At 48.2% G+C, this 19,017-nt stretch overlaps 1 protein-coding gene across 1 annotated transcript in view; it reads right to left on the bottom strand.

Moving 5' to 3' along the window:
* The window catches only part of KIF26B (kinesin family member 26B), a 576,785-nt gene that overhangs the window by 510,780 nt on the left and 46,988 nt on the right, over positions 1-19,017 (bottom strand).

Genomic DNA, 19,017 nt, shown 5'->3' with positions numbered 1-19,017 from the left:
TTTTTTTTTTTTTTTTTTTTTTGAGATGGAGTCTCACTCTGTCACCCAGGCTGGAGTGCAGTGGTGTGATCCCGACACACTGCAACCTCTACTTCCCAGGTTTAAACAATTCTCCTGCCTCAGCCTCCCCAGTAGGTGAGATTACAGGTGCCCACCAACACACCTGGCTAATTTTGTATTTTAGTACAAAATACAAAATTTTTTGTATTGCCATGTTGCCATTTTGCCATGTTGGCCAGGCTCGTCTCGAACCCCTGACCTCAGGTGATCCGCCTGCCTCAGCCTCCCAAAGTGCTTTACAGGCGTGAGTCACCGGGCCTGGCCCAGACCATTTGTTAAGAGGGTTTTTCTCCTGTCACTAAGTTGGCATGTGATATTACTTAACCATGACAACATGCCTTTTCCTCCACAGATAAAAGAACTGAGAATGTGCTCTCGAGTTGTACTCTTCACAGCTCGGGAGGACTGTTTCCCTGTCTGTCTCCCCCAAGTGCCACTTTCTGTCATGCATGTCATGCATTGGAACATGATTCCACGGACATAAATTCCAATTCACATTCTCCATATCCATTATCCATAGAACAGTCAGTCAGACCTAGAAGCCAAGGCTATTGACTTCTCTATACTTCAAAGGATAAAAAGAATCATATTTAAAATTTTACTTCAAAACTCAGAACTGAATCTCACAAATACCAAGCTATCTGGTAAGGCTGCCTGAGTTTGTCAAGTTGAATGCAACACAAAGTATACAAAGTAGGAAGACTAGGCCAGGCACGGTGGCCCACACCTGTAATCCCAGCACTTTGGGAGGCTGAGGCAAGCGGATCAAATGAGGTCAGGAGTTCAAGACAGGCCTCCCAACATGGTGAAACACTATCTCCACTAAAAATGCAAACATCTGCCAGACGTGGTGGTGGGTGCCTGTAATTCCAGCTACGTGGGAGGCTGAGGCAGGAGAGTGGTTTGAATGGGGGAAGCGAAGGTTGCAGTGAGCTGAGATGATGCCATTGCACTCTAGCCTGGGTGACAAGAGTAAAACTCCATCTCAAAAAAAAAAAAAAAAAAGCAGGAAGAATAGAAGCAGAGCAGAATTTTTTTTTTTCACTTCAAACTTCAGAGAAAGGCCACTGCTGACTGAAGGGCCACCATGCTTGTTAGAAATACTGCTGAGTGTTTTCAGCATGTGAGAAACTCTTTCCGAAGTGTTGCTCATTTATTCCCTTCTTTCTGTGGGTTGACCTTACCAGTTTTGTTGGTGGCATTAGCTCCCCTGTTTGCTGTTACTGTTGATGCCATTTCAGAAATATTTGGATATAGGCTGCACATTTTCTTAAGATTGGAGAGGGGGAAACATAATTTCCCATTTACAAACTTCTTGATACAAACGTCACTTTGGAACTTAACTGACACCATGTGCCTCCTCTGACACCAGCTGAGGGAAGGCAGTCATTAGAGCCCACACCAAATGGGGCTGTCCTGGGTCGCCGTTTGGTTTTTATGGTCACTGTAATCCCTGGGGCCTGCTCCTTCCCGGCCCCCTTCTTTCCCAGGCTTCAACTCGAGCATCCTTCAGATAAAACCGAGGACAGTGGAGCCGTGTGAAATTCATTACCCATGGGGGACAAAACCACTCAGGCTGTGGTCTTCCCTCCCCAAAAACCCTGTCCACACCCACCCCAGCCCCAAAACCCCTCCTCTTGGAACTCTCGTTGTGTTTGGAAATTCTGTGGCTTTCTGAAACAATGCTGGTGTTTCTGGTAGTTAAAGAAAACCAGCTGCAAAACAGCACAACCTCTTTTTGAAAGAGACAGTATTTCATGCCTTGAAGAATGGATCTCAACCTCGCCCACCCATCCCCACCACCCACGCTTTATTGGGATATTGTACACAGTCACATGTCTTATTCCTTCGGGGTGCCTGACTAGCGAGGGGCGTTCGCCAGCGTGCCCCGCGGGGCAGTACGGAAAGCTCATCCTCCTGCGGAGGCCTCCCAAACCCAAAGCAAGAGGAGAAATGGAAGGGGAGGTAGCAGGGGGTGTGAAGATCTGGGCCCTGGATCATGGACCCTGGACCTTGGACTCCATCGTCTGGTCACTGAACCTCTCCAAGTCTCAGTTCCCACACTGGTGAAAAGTGGAGTCAGTAATCATTCTTACCGTAAAAGCCCACAGGGCTAATGTGAGAATTAGATGGGAGCGTCCATGGAAGACTTCGGACCCTGGTCAGGATGACACTCCTATCAGTGGTTATTGTCACTATTCATCTCAACTGTCAAAGGGAAAACAACAAGTCTCAAGGAAGAAAACACTAGCTTATTCCTCTGCATTTCTGTTCCCACAGCCCGCAAATCACCCACCGGTCTTCAATGCCACCTGGAACATGGTGCTGAGAGAGGCCGAAGCTCTCCTGGAAACACCCAGCAGGGACCCCTCCTGAAGGCCAGCTGTCCCCTGGGCTCTCACCTCTGCCCCCTGCATCAAGTCTCCTATGAAGGCAAGGGAAGGAGCCCACCAGAGTTTGGGCTGTTCAGAGAAGTCAAATAAGGTGGAATTTGCTAGGAACTCCCATAGTCTTTTGAGGCCTAGATAGGGTAGTCCCAATGGCCTGGGTGGGAGTCAGCGCTGTGTCCCCTGCCACAGTCAGCTCTTCCCCGGAAAGCAGGGAGCTGGCAGGAGAGGCAGTGATCACGGTGAAAACACAAAGACACACCTGGTGTTCTGGTTTCTTTCTTTGTTTCCTTTTTTTGGGGTGGAGGTGACAGGATCTCACTCTGTTGCCCAGGCTAGAGTGCAGCGGTGCAATCACAGCTCACTGCAGCCTAGACCTCCTAGGCTCAGGTGATCCTCCCACCCCAGCCTCCTGAGTAGCTGGAACTACATGCAGGTGCCACCACACCTGGCTAATTTTTTGTATTTTTTTGGTAGAGATGGAGTTTCTCCATGTTGCCCAGGCTAGTCTGAAACCCGTGGGCTCAAGCGATCTGCCTGCCTCAGCCTCCCAAAGTGCTGGGATTACAGGCGCAACCCCTGTGCCCAGTCTGCTCTGGTTTCTAATAGAAGTACGTATTTGCTACCTCCCGTGTGATAACAACGCTTTCACCTCCCAGACAGACACAGAGAAGTAACCCACGGTCAGAACAAGACACTCTTGACTCTTAGGAGTGGACACCTTCCCAGAGACTAGATGGGGGCAGATGCTCCCTCCTGGCACACATAGTCTTGGAAGGGTCAGTGCCAACTGAAATGGCAAAGTCAGAAATGCCAACAAGAACCGGGGAAAGGGTTTCAGGTCTGGCTGAGTCAGCTGCTTGTCGAGCTTCTACAAAAAGCAGGAGTTAAAAGCCACTAACTTTTTAGTGGTTCATTCTGCCCCAAGCTCCCTTTTTTTCAAAGGCTCATCCTGTTTGTTAATTCATAGGTTTAGAAACACAAAGCCCCCCTACGGCAAGGTACCATGTACATTTGTTTATTAAAGTTCTGAGCTAGAGCACACATGTGAAACAGACATTGAAACTGTTTGTTCCAAGGCAGCCCCTCTGAGGCGATTCCAAGCAGCACACTGCAGAGCTCCTGGGGTCGCCCTGGGCTAGAAACGGGCAGAGAACACCCAGTTCTTGTTCTTCCATAGAGAGTTGATATTCAGATCTCCCTGCGGATTGAGTGAAAACCTTCGGCCCCACACCCAATACCCTCCTGCTTTTTCTCACTTGCCCTCCTCTGCTCTTCTTTTCTCTCTCAAGTAGGTGGACAGGTAAGCAGGGAGAAGAAAGACAGCCATAGAGTTCCCTTCTGTTTTTCACAAGAGCCCTGCCCTCTCCTCCCCTCCCTCAGGGTGACAACTGCTGCTACTATCCTGTTCATCTCATGCTAACTAGACCAGGAGATGGAATCCCATCTGCTGAGGGGACCCTAAGGCACCCCACTGAGAAGCCACAGGCACAGTCTGCCCCACACCCCCATGTCACTGCCCTGGTGACATGAAAGCTGGAGTAGCCCCTGGGATTCCCAGCCTGAGCTCTGAGGCCCCCACCATGGCCTCTGGCCTCTGCCCGCTGCACAGGATCCAGACAGGCTGAACTGCAGGTGGGCTCTCTTCAGAGCCACCAGGCAAAAGGACAAAGAAAAATGGCCAAATCCTGAGTTACCACATGGGGGCTTTGGAAAGCATCCTGGACTGAGCCCCAGTTCCACCAGCAGTTGATTAATCTCAGGCAGCTCATTTATTCTCCCTGTGCTTCTGTTCCACATTGGTAAAATTCGGGTGACAGGAAAACGTAACTAGCAGGTTGGTGATGATCAAATGGGATGGCGCATGTGGGTGTGCAACTGCTGGCAGATATGACCGTTCTGCGGACCCGTGCTCTGAGCTTCGGTTTCCTCATCTGAAAGATGGAGCTAATCATCTTTACCAGGCAAGCACTCAGGACTCTTGGCGAGCAAGGTGGGTATCGTGAGATTACATATCAGGAATAATGTGCGTTGTGATATTAAAACAATTGGCCGGGCACAGTGGCTCATGCCTACAATCCTAGCACTTTGGGAGGCTGAGGCGAGCAGATCACCTGAGGTCAGGCGTTCAAGACCTGCCTGGCCGATGTGGTAAAAATCCCCATCTCTATTAAAAATACAAAAAAAAAATAGCTGAGTGTGGTGACGGGCACCTGTAATCCCAGCTACTAGGGAGGCTGAGGCAGGAGAATGGCTCGAACCCCAGCAGCAGAGGTTGCGAGCCGAGATCATGCCATTGCACTCTAGCCTAGGCAACAGAGCGAGACTCTGTCTCAAAAAAAAAAAAAAATTAAATAAATAAAACAATCACCACCAGAAAAGAGAGTAAGAGTCATTTGGTGTCCAAATTCTAAAGAGACATTTTTTTCCAACTGAAAGCTTCTCTCCTCAGTACGGCATTTCCTGTTTCACTGCTAAATTGGGTAGAGGTCTTTGTTGTTCTTGTCGTTGTTGTTTTAACCATTTACACCCTTTTCTCCTTTGAAGTTGCATCCATTTAGGGCAAATGAGACCTCAGTCAGAGGGAGCTGGACATCACATTTCTGTCCCCAGATGAGCAGACAGGAACGGGGACCCACCCTGCTGGGACAAGTACCCTTCCCTGTGGGCGGGAGGCCTCTGAGGCTGGGTCAGGAAGCAGGAAGCAACAAAGGGCGCTCTCTCAGAAGCTCCAGGGACTGCAGCTCGCTCCCCGCGCTCTGCGTGGTCTCTTTAACAGATGCAGCAGCACAGTCATCTCAAACATGAAATAAGGCAAAAGTGAAACGATTTATATATGAAACACTTAAAAAAAGCTACAGATGCATTCCAGGCAGGAATGTAGCCCTCCTTTGAAGATCACTAAACCTAGCTAACTCTTTCAACACACTGATTTAGCCCAAAAAGAACCAATTTGCGAAAGAACCAAGGTTAAATGTGACATGCCACATTGCAGAGCCGGGTGATGCCTATTGCCAGGGAGAGCAGCTCCCTGTCTGACTAAACGAGCTCTTCTTAATTTAAAACCCAGAGATAATTCCAGGGAACATAAAGCATACTTTCCGAAAGGCTACAATAAATCAATTTTTCTTGCCTGCGTACCATCTAGATTTAGCCACTTAGTTCATCTTAATAAACAAGTTACTCATTCAAAGGAAAATCAATGAAATGTTTTGCCTTGAGGGACAGTTTTATTTTTAATAGTTTGGTGCTACGGCAACAGAAGGAACATTCCGCCTTCTGAATTACCTTTGTTCTTCGGGACTTCTTGAGGGAGGAGTGGGGGAGGGTGGGGTAAAGGTTGCCAGTCTCTGAGTTTACCCTGTTCATAAACATAAATGCAAGCTCCTTCTCCTGCCCTTCTTTTTGTTACGGATACATCTGCTGTTGCAAGGAGCTTATTTAAAGAAATGGAAGTTTATTGTCATATCAATGCTTTATCTTTGAAGTTTTTGTGCATTTTTTTTAAAGCAAGTTATTCCCATAAAAATGGAACTCAAGGAGAAGGGATATCTCTTAAAGAAATAACAGGTAATATGTACAATTATGATGTTGGGGTCTGATTCCTACTACTTATTTATTTTTTAATGAATTAATTTTTTTTAGAGACAAGGTCTCATTATGTTGCCCAGGCTGGACTCGAACTCCTGGACTCCAGTGATCCTTCTGCCTGAGCCTCCCTAGCAGCTGGGACCACAGGTGCTCACCACCGTACCCAGCTTTGACTTCGTTTAATAGAAAGTCAAATTTTCTGTTAATATGTAATCTTGAAAGGAAGATGAGGTCATGCCAACATTATAGCACTCTAAACAGTAGAGGATATAGGGGCACATTTTCAAATTATCTAAGGAACTCACATTATTAGTCCAAAAGTGTTCTGATGATGGAAGCCTCTAAAGAAACACAAAAGCACAGAGGCAATACACAGTCACCCAATTTCTCCTATCCCAGCTTTCCAGATCCAACACACACCCTAAAAGGGGCTGGAACAGAGAGCAGCTTCGATTCCATTTTCCATGCCCTAAGCCCAGCACCAGGCCTGGCGCAGAGCTGACACGGAATGCATCTATGTTGAAAGAATGGATGTGTGAACTTCAATGAAATGAATCCTCCAGAAGAGGAGAAGCCTCCACTGGCTTTCAGAAATGGAAGAGGGTACAGTTCTCTCTCCACAGGCCCTGAGGAGCAGCATCTGCTCCATGGCTCAGCGCTGCGGCCTCCCTGGTCTCAGAGAGGCCTGTTCACACATCAGGCAGCTCTGTTCTTCTGGGGAACTAAACCTACTTCACGCCAGTCCTGGAAAACACCCTCCCAACAGATGGGAGAAGGGAGGTTACCCGGACCGTGTCACGTTGGGGCCGCTGGCTGGAGGGCACCTGGCTGGTCACCAAAGAGCCAGGCCCTTAGAGTACTCGGCCACCCTTTTTCCCACGGTGGCTGCCATCTGGCACCCAGCAGAAACCCAACCTGAGGACATCTTCCATCATAGCCTGAGTCAAGCAAGAGAGGACAAACAACATGGGGAAAGCTTTCGTCTGGGAAGGGAAAGAGAAACTCCCCAGAGAAACTTTGGAAGAGAAGCTTAAGGGAAGGGTTAAGGGTATGTATGCAGAACAAAGTAGATAATCCTACCCATTCTCCATGGCCCAACTGACATGCCACCTCCTTCAACAAGTTTGCCCTCATTCAGCCCATCTCCCACGATGCCTCCCTCTTCTTAACTCCAACTACTCTCATTCTGTTGCTCAGCATTTCCCTTTTACCGCCTACCATATTCTGTCTTCTATTTCGTTATTTGTTTATTTATTTTTGAGATGGAGTTTTGCTCTTGTAGCCCAGGTAGGAGTGCAACAGCGCAATCTCAGCTCACTGCAACCTCCATCTCCTGGGTTCAAGCAATTCTCCTGCCTCAGCCTCCCAAGTAGCTGGGATCACAGGTGTGCAGCACCACCATGCCCAGCTAATGTTTTGTATTTTTAGTAGAGACGGGTTTCACCATATTGCCCAGGCTGGTCCCGAACTCCTGACCTCAGGTGATCCGACTGCCTCATGTGTTCATGGCCTGTACTATCCCATTTTAAGCTTGAGGCTAGGCTCTTCAGCACACCTGCACTGGATGCCTGCTCAGGGGCTTGCCCTCTGTCTGGCAAAAAGCCTTCAAATGGGATGGTAATATTTTATTTGTTAGGACAGATTGTAGATACGGGGTGTTTGTTGTATTCTTTATGCTCCTTTGTATTTCTGACAGAGTTTATGATGATATTAAAAAACTTTTTTTAGAGGCAGGATCTCACTGTGCTGCCTAGGCTCGAGTGCAGTGGCCCAATCAGCTTACTTGAACTGTCACCTTGAACTCCTGGGCTCAAGCAATCCTCCCACCTCAACCTCCCAAGGAGCCGGGATTACAGGCACACACCCCTAAGCCTGACTCATTTTTTTTACTTTTTGTAGAGATGAGGTCTTGTGATGTTGCCCAGGCTGGTCTCCAGTTTCTGGTCCCTGAGGTATGCAATGAGCAGTGCTAAATTCAAGGGTACCTGGGACTTCCAGCCACTGAAATATCTGTTTCAAATGGTCTTCCCATTTATCAGGTTTTCACTAAATTATAAACTTCGATGTTTCGGTCCCACCTACACATCTCTCCTTCCTGTGAAACAGATTTCCCTGCTAACAAAATCTCAGCTACTGGTCCCTTTGGAAGAAAAAATAATGTCATGGGAAGGGGCATGGCCAGAACTGTGGGTGTCTCACTGTGTGGAAACTTTAGAAAAATGTACATTCCAGGTATAATGACTATCCCGTAATTACCTCAGGGTAGCCTCAGGCTCCATCCTCAATCAGGAAATTCTGTGTCAGGTGGAACTCAAAGTTGGGGCACCACATCTTTCATCATCTAAATAAGGAGTAAGGAACGGGCAGATCAAAGGCACAGCACATGGTCGCATGTGCATCCGCACCACGTAAAACGCGTTCTAATGATGATGAAAGGCTGTGAGGGCCCTGAGGGTGATTGACTGCCCAGGGTCCGGTGAAGGAAGGCCCTGCTCCTAACACAGACAGGAGTCTGGCCCTACCTTCCCGCCCCATGCCCTTCTTTTCTTCTCTGTCCTCGCATCTCTCTTCCGTTACCTCTGCTTTAGGTCTGCCCAGAACAGGCACTGCCATCCCTGAACCCCACCAGTGATCTCTGGGAGTCAAGAGTTTGCTGATCTCTTTTCTCAGGAAGAGAGGGAACACAGCTTTGGCTACAAGACAGAAAGAGCATGAGAAATGGGCAGACCTTCCGTCAGCGTGGTAGCCTGCAGAGTTTATTTAACGAGCCAGCAAGAAAGAAAAGAGGACACTCCCACCAGGGTCTCCATGTGAGCAGATGGCCTGAAGTGGTCATGTGGCCTCTCTCCAGGCCCCCCACCAGCCTGAGAGTCTGTCTTTTGGGGTTAATTGTGGTAACCAAGCCCCTTTAGGGCCTAGTTAATTTCCTTTCCCTCCAGAGGTTCATTCTTAAAAATCTAAGATTGACCTACATTGTTCTGAACCAAAAGGAAATCAAACGAACAAGGTTAATTGGAAAAAACAGCGCTCTGGCTACCTTAGGGTTTTATTTGCGTCCCCCTTGGAAAACCACACTGATTTAGAGGATATTGGTCAATAGACCTAAAAATGTGTTAATGCTGTTTATTAAGTTGAGCTTTAATCTAACTGGGTCAACTTCTCACTCAGTGTTAGCTCCAGGGAGAACCCCATCAATGATGATGAGAATCCTTTTGCAATTATAGTCATGAAAAATGCCATGCTGTAAAATAATTTCACTCCATTCATGGGTACGAAGTGCTCCTTGAGTGACGGATGAAGAACAGCAATAGGTACAGTGGGGCGGTTCAACCACGCAGCTGAGTCGGGGCCCGACGGTGACGCCTCTCAGGGCAACGGCGCGCAAAGTTATACCAAGTTCACAGGCTTTGGCTCTAAAACCAAGGGGAAACTCGCTGAACTCACGCCGGCAGGAAAACGGAAGTTAGCTGACTGAGATGCTGCTCTCGACGGTATCAAAAGAGAGAGGCAAGCCCACTGGGAGGCAAGCCTGGCACACCCGTAGGATTTGGGGCAAAGCGGAGACAGAAAACCTGCATTTGCTTTTCACCCCTAACTCCCTGGAGGCATCACATCCCACGTGTCAATGTGGGGGGTCTGGAGACGGAAACACAACAGCTGAGAATGGATCAAGAGCTGAAAAGGGATCTCTCAGGGGTTTGCACCCATCACATGGGAAAGAACAGGTAGCACGGGCGGCAGGGTGTCCTGCAGGAATGCAGAATTTCAAATCCCAGCCCCACCCTTTCTTATTTTATCATGAGCAAGACTCCTAATCTCCTGAGGCCCCCAACTACCCACCTTTAAAATGGGGATGAGCAATAAAGACACTTCTCTCCCAAGTGGAATTATGAGAAATTACTTCTAAGATGGAGACTCCAACAGTAAACTTACCAAGCACTGGAATGGAGGCCAGCCCCACCGCCCACTTCGGCCTGGAGCATCCCAAGCAGACAGTGTTGCCTGGAAGGGTCTGGGGGTGGGGAGGGGCAGTGTCCCTGGGCCATGGCTAAGACTGCAAACCGCCATGCTGGAGGAAGTACCACTTCCCACCAGCCCCAGGCCTTTCAGCCCCCTCCCCGGTCCCCCCATGAGGAGGAGTCTGGCAGAGCCCACTGCCGGGGGTGCAGGCCGAATGGAAATCACACGCATTTGATACGGTGCGGTGCCAACAAGCAGACTCTGCATTTTCTAAGAAACTGAGAAGGAAACAAATGCTCCCAAGACAGAACTAAATGGCTCCTGCTAGGAAGTTCTTTCCCTGTTTGTGGGTAAAGTAAGGGAAGATGAGGAAGAGAAGAAACAGGATTTAAATTTTTTTCTTTATAAACAGTTATCATGAGACCAGGCACAGTGGCTCACATCTCTAATCCCAGAGCTCTGGGAGGCTGAGGCAGGAGGATCACTTAAGGTCAGGAATTGAAGACCAGCCTGGGCAACATAGCAAGACCCCATCTCTACAAAAAGTAAAAAAAATGAATCAGGCTTAGTGGTGCATGCCTGCAATCCCAGCTCTTTGAGACGTTGAGGTGGGAGGATTGCTTGAGTCTAGGAGTTCAAGGTTATGGTGAGCTGATTGGGCTACTGCACTCCAGCCTGGGCAACACAGTGAGACCCTGCCTTGGGTTTTCAGAGCTGGCCTCCAGCGCTGGATCATTTTGGGCCCTGTAGAGGGGCAGACGGCTAGACAGTCACAGTGGGCAGGTGGTGACTCCAACTCTTTGGATAGTGAGTCTTTTGCATCTCGAGCAGGGAGAGACTTTCTACTGCCATGACTAACTGGGACAGCCTCAGGCCACACAGGGGCTCAGACACATGTCTGGGGAGCTTGCGGTGACTGCTCCTGTCCCACACCCAGCCAAGCCAGATCCCGGTTTGGCTGGAGTCAGGGCCTTTTTATTCACAAAAGAATATTGCGTTTAGCAACAGTTGGCTAGCCTCTCCCTTTCAGACCCATCACTGGGAAATATCACAAGGCCCGTACAAGCATTCCCTTGGTGTGAGCTTAAAAACCGCCGTACTCCTGAGGGATATATTTTTGGTCTGGAAAGACAAATAACGCTGTGGTGTCCCAAGAAGAACAGAACATCACCAGTGGTAAAGAATAATGGGTGGAGCTGTGGAGAGGCCAATGTGTCTTCTGAAAGGGCTTCCTATGTCTGGGAGGTTTGTCTGGGGAAGAAAAAATGACAGAAGACCTGGATGCTCCGAACAGCCCTGCAGGACTAGTTGACTGAGGACAGGCTTGGGAATGTCCTTGGTCCCTGCACTGGGAACTCGCTGATCTCCCCACACAAGGACATGGCCTGCCAAAGGCTCTGGGACTCCCTGGCTATGAGTCCAGCTTCTTCTCCTGTGGTGATGGCCTCCTCTGGAAACACTCTTACCCTCCAGCTTCAATTCTTGTATTTGCATTAAACACATTTTTTCACTCAATGTATGTTGTATTTTAAAATAAGTTTTTTCCTCCATGGGGAAAAAAACCAACAATATAATCCAAATACAGTTAAAAAAAAAAAAAAAGTTTAGGATCTTGAGTTCCAGACAGTTCAAAAACTCTGCCAAAAGATTATATTTACTACCAGAGTACCACACGGCAGGACAACTTCAGGATTAGGATATTAAAGTGAAAATTACTGAGCAATCCAGCGGCCACAAGCCTGTCAGCCCTTCCCTCACTGCAGAGGGGACCTGTGCGGGGTGGTCCTGGCAGCTGCCCTGGCCGGTTGGAGCCCACGGTGCCACCTAGGCAGAGAGGCTGGGGCCAGAGGCCGCGGGTGGCCTGATGTCAGTCTGCGCATCCCTGGAATGAAAGCAGGGCAGAAGCTGCAGCTGCAGGGCCTTGGGGGTGGGCTGACTGGTGGAGAGTCGGGCTGTGGGGCTGCACACACCCTGAGAGCTGATGGTCCCAGAGGGGTGGAGCCTGTATCTCCACCTCTATTCCAACCAGCTGCATGGCACGGAGCTAGGCTGACATCCTTCCTGGCCTCTGGATTTTGATCTGGGCTGAGGCTGAAGAGTTTGGTCGTTCTGGCCGACACTCACACTGTCAGCTGATCGCCACAGGTTAACAGTCACCTTCCTTCCCAAGACACCAGTGTCTGCTTCCGGGTGGAGTTTCCAGTGAGCAAATGCCTTGCACCATGCCACCGGCAGCGGAGTCCCCTGGGTCAGGCTGTGCCTGGGGAAACCATGCTGGCCCACAACCTGCCACAAGACCCCCAGGCCCTGTCTCCAATCTGCATTTCCCCTTTGATCTCCAGTCACTTCCTTGCACATACCAATGCTCAAGTCAAAGCCATAGGCACCTTGCATTATTTCTTATGTGTGTACCACGTTCTTGGAATTTACCCCTGAAATGCTCAACCTCCACTGTCCACCAATGAGAATCTCTCATGCTCCAGGCCAGCCTTTCCATGAAGGCTTCCCAGCTCGCCCCAGACAAAAGAGACACCTCTCTGTGTCCCACAGCTCTCCTGCAACCTTTCAGAGCTCCCATCATGCTTTTGTTTTTTCTTTTCCACTTCTACACGTGTTTCTGTACTTGTCTCTTCTCCTCCATTTGATTCATCCATTTGTTAATGTTTTCTTTTTTTCTTCTTCTTCTTTTTCTTTAGATGGAGTCTCACTCTGTCAACCAGGTTGGAGTGCAGTGGCGTGATCTCAGCTCACTGCAACCTCCGCCTCCGGGGTTCAAGTGATTCTCCTGCCTCAGCCTCCTGAGTAGCTGGGATTACAGGTGCGCACCACCATGCCCAACTAATTTTTTTATTTTTAGTAGAAATGGGGTTTCACCATGTTAGACAGGCTGGTGTCGAACTTCTGACCTCAGATGATCCACCCGTCTCAGCCTCCAAAAGTGCTGGATTACAAGCGTGAGCCACCACGCCCAGCCTGTTCATGTTTTTCTAAGTGTCTACTCTGTTCTCAGTTCTATAGAGGATACTAAGAACAGATAAGACAAGACCCTTGACCTCAAGGGACTTACAGTCTGGTGAAGAACTAAATAGCAATGGCATCTAATAAATACCCAAGGATGAGCGGTTGGTTTCATCTTCATACTCCCTAAGTGCCCAGCACAGAGCCGATGGCCACACAGTGTTTCAACAGACACATGAAAGCAGTGACAGTTTTGGCTGTAAACACACAAAGAAGGTAGGAGCTGGGCTAGCTGAGCTCACTATGACCTATAGTGTCTCGCTCTGGTCGCCCAGGCTGGAGTGCAGTGGTGTGATCTCCGCTCACTGCAACCTCTGCCTCCTGGGTTCAAGTGATTCTCGTGCCTCAGCCTCCTGAGTAGCTGGGGTTATAGGTATGTGACACCATGCCCCGCTGTTTTTGTGTGTCTTTTTTTTTTTTGAGACAGAGTCTCACTCTGTCACCCAGGCTGGAGTGCAGTGGCACGATCTCGGCTCACTGCAAGCTCCGCCTCCCGGGTTCACACCATTCTCCTGCCTCAGCCTCCCGAGTAACTGGGACTACAGGCGCCCGCCACCACGTGACTCACACATGTTGCATTTTGAGATGAGATGCTGAAGGAGGTGGTGGCCTATATCCCCTCCTGGAAACCCTCCCCTGAATCTTACCTCTACTGCCCCCAAAACCTGGCTGCGCACACTAAAAATCAGCTTGACCTGCAGATGTTGGGTCCTGTGTGGCAACAAGCAAAAGAAAGGGAAAGAAGTCTCATTTTCTCACTGTAGATATTCACTTGCCTCCCCAGGCCTCCACCTCGGCATCTTTAACCTGAGGACTTTCTGTGCATGTACCCACGGCTGTGCCACCTCTCCTGAGGAAGGAAAATGAGCGTCAAGCAGCAGCAGCCAATTGGCTCTGTGGATGAAGCTAAATCTATGCGGCTAGCCAGCAAGTCTGTTTATTTTATGTCCTTAGAGAGAGAAACACCCCTGAAAATGACCAACTTGTGTCAATTACAGAACACAAGGGCCTAGTGTTATCAATGGGGGAAGATAGATGTAAATTACAGCACAATGAACTCCGGTGAATTGGCTGTTAAGTGGGACAATGGGCTAAAAGATGTTGTTTGGAGCACCTCATTAATAAAATTCAAAATTGTTTTCTGCAATTATGTGCAATCATTGCTTATTTTACCCCCAGCCAAGTAGAGTCCCACTGCCAATCTATGGCTTTGGTTTCAACTGCCAAGAAAATTTCCCTGGCAGAGAGGTGAGAATAGAAGAGGGAGCTCAAATTCGGATTTGAGCAGCCCTTGATTAGCTAACAGAATTATCCGTCAGGAGAAGAAACCTGCTGGAAAAGGGAACCAAGCGTCTCTCCAAGGTAGGGCTTGGGCACACAGCCCACCTCCGCAGGGGCTTCCAGATGGTTTTGCAGCCAGACAGAAAAAGGAAGGCTACTCTCTTCTCTGATACTCCCTCCTGCTACCGCTCTTTTATGAGATACATTTTTCAGGAGATCTAACAGTGTTTGCACCTGGTGAGGAACTGACTAATGCAGACCAGAAGTGGACACATTTCTTTACCAAAATGGATGATGGTGTGAAAAACAATATGTATGTGTGTTTGGGAGGAGCTGTGGGAAGTGGGCAGTGGAAAGTAGAAACTACCAACCTAGCACGGAGGAGGGAAAAGCTCCTCAAGCCTTCACTGTAGACCATCCCATGGTTTCCTCTAAAGTGAATGCCCCAGAAATTCTATCATGTTTCTTCCAGGTCCAGTAAACAACTCTCCCGTCAGTCCTTATCTACAGAGCCCACGTCTGCTACTCACTCTGTAATCTACCCCTCCCTCTGTGAGGACTCTTCCCGCCAAAGCTGTCTTTCAAGTTAGCCAATCGGGTTCAGTTTAGATTGAGCGGTTCAACTCCAGCCAATGGTGGCAGGACACAGCAGTTAGGAATAGGAATAAGGACAAATTGTGTTAGGAACAACAAAAAAAATCCCTTTCCCTCCTATGTTCGGTGTGCTCTCACGGCAACCAGTCCTGCGAGAAGCACCCTTCTGCAGAAGTAAATTTGCCTTGCTGAGAAATCTCTTGTTCGAGTGCTCGTTTTCCTTGTGACTCCGAGCTTTGCTTCCAACAGAGGGAGTCCTGCCTTAATTCCAGGCATCCTATTCTATTTCTTCATCCATTTGCTCATTCAGCAATCCCCCACTCTGCCCTTCTCTGCCAAGTACCTTGCTAGGCTTCTCTCTTCGAGGACCCTAGGCCAAGACCATTAAAGCAAAACACATCCCATTTAAATATCATCATGCTAATTCAGACTTGATCATTCTAGCTGGTCAAAATCATTTGGATTCTTAATTCTGTGATCTCTGTATCTTTCTGTATCTTCCACATTCTCTACAATGGGCATATATTACTTTTAAAAACAGAAAAACATTTTCACTTCCTGTTTAAAGTATAATGTTTTATAAACTAACTTAAGATATTTAATTTTTTTAGGAGTGAAGAAGCAAAATGGAACAGAAGTGGCCTGAGGTCAGAGAGTTCATGGAAATTTGCTGGTCCTGCCTTGAACACTCAGACCTCAAGCACACATTCCTTTGCATGACTGCAGTAAACAGTAGCATCGAGATCCAGGGTTCAAGACACACTCTCCAGTATTCTCCCGGGCTCCTTCAATAGCAATGCATCTTATTCCTCAAAGCAGCTATGGAGGTTCATTCTTCAGATCAATAACTGCCTGCGTAGCTATGTGCAACTGTGCCTTAGGCTACTCCACAGCTTACAGTTGTTCTCTTAATGTCAAGAACACATTCTTGCATGATTATTGGATTAAACAATTGTCTTCTATCCCCACTCCCTTTACCTACTCATAGGGAAAATCAATTTTTTTTTTTGAGAAGGAGTCTCGCTCAGTCATCCTGGCTGGAGTGCAGTAGTGCACAGTCTCTACTCACTGCAAGTTCTGCCTCCTGGGTTCACGTCATTCTCCTGCCTCAGCCTCCCAAGTAGCTGGGACTACAGGCACTTGCCACCACGCCCAGCTAATTGTTTGTATTTTTTTTAGTAGAGACGGGGTTTTACCTTGTTAGCCAGGATGGTCTTGATCTCCTGACCTCATGATCCACCCGCCTCGGCCTCCCAAAGTGCTGGGATTACAGGCATGAGCCACCGCGCCCAGCCAAGGAAAATCAATTTAAGGGATATCACATGAAATGTATAATCCTTTGTGCAAAGATAATGGAAGGTGCCTGGGACAGATGCAAAGAGTGGAAGAAGTGGGGTCACTCCGGGTGCAGGTGTGGTGACAGCTGAGGCTTCACATCCCACAGCCGTGCACAATTACACCATTTCTCCCCACCCAATTCACATCCCACATCCGTACACAATTACACCATTTCTCCCCACCCGAGCAAAACATTTTCGCAGAGTTATGCTTTAAGCCTTTACAGGGAACTGCAGAATAAGAAGGGACTGCTGATCACTTCAGGACATTAAGTTTGAGTAAATATAAGGGAACCCAAGTTATAAGTCAGCAAAGAGGGACCACGGGTGCCCTGCCTGGTTCTCTGAGGATGGCAAAGACCAGCTATCAGAAAAGTCTCACACACACAAAATAAAGCCCTGGAAAAACTAAAAATTTAAGATTTTAAGGAGATTATTTGTTTTGCACTTGAGACAAAGCCATAAGAAAAATTTAAGAGATCCTTACAACAGCCGGGTGTAGTAGCTCATGCCTGTAATCCCAGCACTTTGGGAGGCCAAGGCAGGTGGATCACCTGAGGTCAGGAGCTCGAGACCAGCCTGGCCAACATGGTGAAACCCCGCCTCTACTAAAAATACAAAAATTAGTTGGGCGTGGTGGCACACACCTGCAATCCTAGCTACTCAGGAGGCTAAGGTAGGAGAATTGCCTGAAGCTGGGAGATGGACATTGCGGTGAGCCAAGATCACACCACTGCACTCCAGCCTGGGTGACAGAGCAAGACTCCATCTCAAAAAAAAAAAAAAAAAGAAGAGGAGATTCTTACAACAGAGAAGATGCATTTCACTACAGTTTCAAATGAGCACAGTTTGGAGTGATGCTCCATATAGTGTTTATACTGAGTGTTCTAACTGGAAAGTCTCCTGTATGAATTATTACCATCCACGAATCCCCAGTGCCATTTTCATTTGTTCCTCTCCCCTAGGCCTGATGTACCTTCCAGACTCCTTGTGAGAGCTCCTCTCCATGTCCCTATCCAGTATGTCACTGCCACCTGAGCCTTGCAGGACAATGACTGCAGAAGGACATATGAAGTAAATCTACAACATCCGTGTGTGAAGATGTAAGCTCATTGCTGACTCAGAGCTAACTGGCTTGGGGACGGCGTATGGATTCATACTCCTCTGGAGTATGAGTAGGAACGGGACCTAGTTCCTAGTTGTATTCAAGAAGCTTTGGTTGATAGCAGGTCCTATGAAAACTTTATCCTGGAGCTCTTTCACCACCAAAGTTCATGTGGCAGCACGCGCTCCCCTCTGCTCTAGCAACTGGAATATGAATGTGGCCACAAAACATACAGAAAGTTTTCAGATTCACAGGAATGAATGTCACGGGAGGAAAGGCCAAGATGCAGGATGCACAGAGACAGGGAGTGGAGGGGGAGCTGAAGGCCCGGGGAAAAGTGCTTTCATGCAGCACCTCCAGGGAGCAGGGAGAGGAAGCACGCCGTAAAAACTGTATGCTAATGTAAAAGTCCACTTCCTGATCAACAAGGAAGACAAGTAAGAAAATCTTTACGAGTGGACAAATGTTAGCAGTGTGGCAATTGGGGGTCCCAGTAACGCAACCCACACACACTTTTAAGAAATATCTGTTCCACGGTGTGCTGTGACAGCTTGAAATCCACGCTGTTAGGGCATATGCCCAGCTAAAATTCAAGTGTACACATCTTGAAACACCATAAGATGATCAATAAATATCTGTTAAATGAAAACCTATGGGAAAAGTAGGAAAAGGGGAAAGTGATGCATAGTATTAAACATCTGAGAATCCGAAAACATTCTCATGGCAATCCATGCATAAAGCAACGATATCTGTGTCCATTTTTCTTATGGATCCCAAAATCAGCTTCCTTGTAACTTTAACCCATTTTCTTTTTTCTTTTTTTTTTTGAGACAGAGTCGCGCTCTGTCACCCAGGCCGGAGTGCAATGGCGCAGTCTCGGCTCACTGCAACCTCTGCCTCCTGGGTTCAAGCTATTCTCCTGCCTCAGCCTCCCAAATAGGTGGGAGTACAGATGCACACCACCATGCCTGGCTAATGTTTTGTATTTTTAGGAGAGACTAAAAATGTTGTCCAGGCTGGTCTCAAACTCCTGACCTTGTGATCCACCCACCTCGGCCTTCCAAAGTGCTGGGATTACAGGCATGAGCCACTGCGCCCGGCTTTTTTTTTTTTTTTGAGACAGAGTCTTGCTCTGGTCACCCAGGCTGGAGTGCAGTGGTGCGATCTCAGCTCACTGCAACCTCCACCTCCTGGGTTCAAGTGATTCTCGTGCCTCAGCCTCCTGAGTAGCTGGGATTACAGATATGTGACACCACGCCCGGCTGTTTGTGTGTGTGTAGTTTTGTTTTTTGTGTTTTTTTGAGACACAGTCTTGCTCTGTCGCCCAGGCTGGAGTGCAGTGGCGTGATCTCAGCTCACTGCAAACTCCGCCTCCCGGGTTCACACCATTCTCCTGCCTTAGCCTCCCGAGTAGCTGGGATTACAGGCACCCACCACCATGTCTGGCTAACTTTGTGTATTTTTAGTAGAGACGGGATTTCACCATGTTGGCCAGGCTGGTCTCTAACTCCTGGCCTCAAACAATCCACCTGCCTCGGCCCCCCAAAGTGCTGGGATTATAGGCGTGAGCCACTGTGCCCGGCCACTTCAACCCATTTTCAAACAGAGAAACTGAGGTTCAGAGAAATGAAGTAATGTTTTCCAAGCTCAGACAGGTAGATCAGATGTGAACCTAGATCTGCCA

Source organism: Rhinopithecus bieti, unplaced genomic scaffold (genome assembly GCF_001698545.2).
Source record: "Rhinopithecus bieti isolate Rb0 unplaced genomic scaffold, ASM169854v2 scaffold_5132, whole genome shotgun sequence".
Classification (NCBI taxonomy): Eukaryota; Metazoa; Chordata; class Mammalia; order Primates; family Cercopithecidae; genus Rhinopithecus; species Rhinopithecus bieti.
This window is presented reverse-complemented; position numbering and strand designations above follow the sequence as displayed.